Source organism: Herpailurus yagouaroundi, unplaced genomic scaffold (genome assembly GCF_014898765.1).
Source record: "Herpailurus yagouaroundi ecotype Mexico unplaced genomic scaffold, PumYag 63348, whole genome shotgun sequence".
Lineage (NCBI taxonomy): Eukaryota > Metazoa > Chordata > Mammalia > Carnivora > Felidae > Herpailurus > Herpailurus yagouaroundi.
Window position 1 is genome coordinate 1 of NW_024416897.1, and position 4,910 is coordinate 4,910.

At 46.3% G+C, this 4,910-nt stretch overlaps 1 non-coding gene across 1 annotated transcript; it reads left to right on the plus strand.

The window, feature by feature from the left end:
• Positions 1-1,297: 1,297 nt before the first annotated feature.
• On the plus strand, positions 1,298-1,404 carry LOC121024324 (small nucleolar RNA SNORA28). The gene has a single exon (XR_005787664.1). It is a non-coding gene; the product is annotated as a small nucleolar RNA SNORA28 (small nucleolar RNA).
• The last annotated feature ends 3,506 nt before the right edge of the window (positions 1,405-4,910 follow it).

Genomic DNA, 4,910 nt, shown 5'->3' on the forward strand with positions numbered 1-4,910 from the left:
TCCCCTCCCCCCAAGCAAACTTCCATTTATTTATGTGAGCTGGTACAAATCCAGATACCTTTAGGGAGAAGACAAATAGAAATACACAAGTACAACTCGTGTTGTTGCTCTTCACATTCATTGTGCGTTTTACTGTGAGGGTTTGTGGCAGTCGTGGGTGGAGCCATTCTTCCCACATCATTGGCTCACTTCATGGGCTCTGTGTCACATTTTGCTGGTTCTTGTGATTCATCAACGTTTTGCATTATTGTATCTGTTGTGGTGATCTGTGACCAGTGATCCCGCAATCACTTTGTAATTGTTTTGGGGTGCCACAAACGGCACCCATATAAGATGATGAACTTAGTCAATAAATGTGTGTGTTCTGACTGCTCAGGTTGTTCCTCCTCTCTCTCTCTCTCTCTTTGGGTCTCCCTATTCCCTGGGACACAGCGATACTGAAATTAGGCCAATTAGTAACCCTGTAATGGCCTCTAAGTGCTCAAATGAAAGGAAAAAGCCACATGTCTCTCACTTAAAACCAGAAGTGACGAGGGGCGCCTGGGTGGCTCTGTCGGCTGAGCGTCAGACCCTGGCTCAGGTCATGATCTTGCGGTTGGTGGGTTCGAGCCCCCGTCAGGCTCTGTGCTGACAGCCTGGCGCCTGTTTCCGATTCTGTGTCTCCCTCTCTCTCTGCCCCTTCCCTGCTTGTGCTCTGTCTCTCGAACATGAATAAACGTTTTAAAAAAAAGAAGTTTGCTTTAAAAAAAAAACTAGACGTGATTAAGCGTGGTGCGGAAGGCATGGTGAAAGCCAAGATAGGCCAAAAGCTGGGCCTCTTCAGCAAAAACACTAGCCAAGCTGGGAATGAAGAGGAAACAATCTTGAAGGAAGTTTAAAGTGCTGTGTTAGAAATGGTACGCAAGTGAACAGTGTTATCGCTGATATGGAGGCATTCTGAGTGTTCCGGAGAGATGATCACAACAGCCACAACATTCCCTTGAGCCAAAGCCTGATCCACAGCGAGGACCCAACTGTAATCCTTTCTGTGAAGGCCGAGAGAGGTGAGGAAGCACCAGAAGAAACATTCGAAGGCTCATGACCTTTACGGAAAGAAGCCGTCTCTGTGCCGTAAAATCGCAAGGTAAACCAGCAAATGCCGGTGTGGAGCTGCTGCGACGTATCCGGGTCTAGGTACGATGGTAACGACGGTGGTAGTACTGAACAACAGGTTTTCAGTGTAGACGAATGGCCTTCTAGTGGAAGAAGATGCCACTGAGGACTTGCACAGCTAGAGAGAAGTCAGTGGCCGGCCTCAAAGCTTCTGTCCTTGTCTGATGCAATTTGAGCTTGCTATAGCAAGAAAGTCTAACCTATTCCAGTGGTCTCTTCCATGAGACCGACTGTTATATAGACTTAAACAGCGTTCTAACCGTTAACTAAAGTGCGGTTGAGATAAGCCTTTGTTCAGGTTCGTGGGGGGAGAGAGGGTCAGGAGTGCCAACTTTCACTTAATTACCTATTCTTTCTGAGGCACTACATCTTAATCTTTTCTAGTATTTGGGGGACATTCTCTTCTTACCCTGAGTGTTTTCACATATGAAATAATGGTAGATGAACTTGGTTTATGAGTCCTTTTAGAATTATTAAGTAGCATTGTGTTTGTGTATGGTTTTCTGAGGGGAATGTTCCAAAGCAAAAGGGGGCAAGGTTTTAAATGTTCATGAGACACCATGAAGTGTTGTACACACTGTAGTATTAATTTTTCACTTCTTTTTTGGTTTTCCTGTAGGAAAAAAAAAAAAAAAAAAGCTTCTGTCTTGTCAGGGGCTAAGGCAGCTGGTGATGTGAAGTCAGTGCTCACTGACCATTCCAAAAACCCCCGGGCCCTTCAGAATTATGCTGAATCGACTCTGCCTGTGCTTTATAGATGGTACCCCGAAGCCCGAATGACAGCACGTCTGTTTACAGCACGGTTTACTGAATATTTGAAGCCCACTGTTGAGAACTACCGCTAAGAAAAATGATCCCTTTCAAAATATTCCTCCTCACGGACCAATACACCTGGTCACCCGAGAGCCCTGCTATGTACAAAACCCCGCAGGTCTTATGTTTTAATAGGTAGGTTTTGTAAGGTCATAGCTGCCATCCGTAGTGATCCCTCTGATAGATCTGGGCTAAGCAAATAAAACCTTCTGGAAAGGATTCTAGATGCCATTAAGAACATTCTAGATTCTGGATGCCATTAAGAGCATTCAATATGCACGGGCAGAGGGCAAAATATCCACCTCTGCTGGCGTTTGGCAGAAGTGGATTCCCACCCTTGGGGATGACTCTGGGGGCTCGGGGCGTCGGTGGAGGCGATCACGGCAGATGTGGTGGAAACAGCGAGAGAACCAGGACTAGACGAAGTGGGGCCTGAGGGTGGACGGCGTTGCCGCGATCTCGTGACAGGACGCGATGGGGTGAGGACTGCTTCTCGCCGCTGAGCAGAGAACGTGGTTTCTCCAGATGGGACTCTGCTCCTGCTGAAGATGCCGTGAAGCTTGTTGACGTGACAACACGGGATTTAGAAGTGAAAGCAGGGCAGGGTTTGAGAGGATGGACTCCAGCTTTGAAGGAGGTTCTACTGTGGGGGAAATTCTATCAAACAGCAAGAGACACTACAGGGAAATTGTGAAAGAAAGAGTCCGTCAATGGGGCAAACTTTATTGTTTTCTTTTACAAAATTGCCATATGCATATATATGTATATAATATATAACAATAGTAATAAACGTATTTTTTAAGTTAAGGTACATTGTCTTTTAGACACAATGCTATTGCACACTTAAAAGACTGTAGTCGAGTGTAACCGGAACTTTTTATATGTCCTGGGAGACTCCCGAATTAATGTGACTTGCTTTATTGCAATATTTGCTTTTTTGCGGTGGTCTGGAACCAAGCCCACGACGTCTCCGTGCTATGCCTGTATGAGGTGATGCGTGGTTAACTAGACGCGAGATGAGTAACAGAAAATATGAAGTAGCTTGCAAGGTTCTGGTCTTTGCAGGATTGTGTAAAACTATTCAAATGAAACAAATATTCAAAAATTTAAAACCGAGTAGATTAAGTTGGCCCTGGGCTGTTTACTTGCTTGGTCCTTGAAGTTACCTGGGTAAACTTTGCAGTTTCCGCACTCAGGAAGGCCCCAAACAAGTCAGTTATACACATACTCATGTTTCTCTAGGTACAACGGTCTTTGTAAAAACTGTTCCAAACCCAGACGACTCCTTCTAAGCTCTGGGTACAATAGTGTGGTGTTTCAGTCAAATCTTATCTTAACTGTATCGCATATGGTAAGAAATACCCCAGGGCAGTGCCTAGCACATAGAAGAATCTCTTTTTATATCCGTGCCTCTCCAGTCGACCTGAGGCTAAGGCATTGTGAAGTTCTGCTATTAGGATCTATGACATCCCTCATGAATTTAGACTTCTATAACATCACCTAGACCCAGCTCTTGACAATTCTATCAGGAATCTATCTTTAAAAAGGCCAGTTCTCATGTAACATGATGTGTAAAGCTGGTGGCCTTCCTTCCTGTGACGTTTTAGGATTCATGGACGAAGAAGCATATTGGTGGGCTCAAATTCTGGCACATTAAACCTGTTTCCTGGAACAGAATAGGAATTGAGGAGGACAGGAGTTATATACAGGCATTTACCCACAGAGACAAGGCGGGGTCTGGGAGCCTGGTGACAGCGGTAGGCCCTGGGGATCTAAGCAGAGCAGAACACAAAGAATTCGGGTGGGTGATTCTTCCGAGTCTGGGCAGGGAGACAGGGAGACAAGCACCGCAAACCTGAGTGTGCGGTGGCGTAAAGTAGGGTCCTCGCCACTGGCTTGGGTATCAGGGCAAAGAGGGAGGGCCCCAGCTTCCGTGGAAGTAGGTGCCTGGAGAACCAGGCCAGCTACTATGGGGACTTCGCTATATTCTATTCGCAATTTTTTCTCCCCAGGCAAGCTTATAAAGGAAATCACTATGGAAACAGCATTCATGTACCAGAAATCTGTTTTGCACCTCAATTTTGTTTGCTGTGTTTTGAATGCTTTGAACCATTAGATACGGCGTATCTGATTTTTGAGCTTCATCTGAATTCAGGCCCTCGGCCACACTGAAATGGGGGAACCCCCAAAAGCACCCCATCACGGCAGCTCACCAATCGGGAAATGTTGCAACCTTTCTAACATAATAAAGTCACCCTACTAGCTTGAACTACTTTCTTAAGTAGGAAGAAATAAAGCTGAGCTGCCTGACACGAGGAACAGGATGCGCGGAGTATTTTATCAAAGTACAAAAGAGGAACTGTACCCTTAGCTGCCACGGCTTAAGTAGCTCTCACACGACATTTTTCTCACTTGCGAGACTTGTCTATGGTAACGTCATCATCACGGCTGGGTTGAGATCTTCCCTGCTTTGGAACTCAACTTTCAGAACAAATATATTTAGGTACTGTATTTATAAACATACTCTAAATTTATGGCCAGCAGGGGAGGCGGGAAGGCAGCTTGGCTCCCTTTCCTCATTATTTATTTCTTAATTCACGGAGCGAAATATACAGCTTCATTTTTATCTTACTAATTTGTCTTTCGCGAAGTCACGGTGTTTTGACCCAACATATGTCAAAGAAACAGACCACCTTACATTTTGTTAAGTGCCTGGGACGTAGGGATGCTTATCGGGTTATTTTAACCGTACAGAAGCAGGTTTCCTCCCACGCCACCCAGAATTATCCAGATCATCAGCTCCGTTTTCTGTTTGGGCAGTGGGGGCCGGCTGTCCCCTCGCTCTCGGCAGAGGCGGCGGGTCAGTCCCTTCCGGGACTTACTCGGGCCGCCGCCGCCCAAGCAGCGGCGGGCGGACGCTCCCCGCGCGCCGCTCTCGCCGCCCG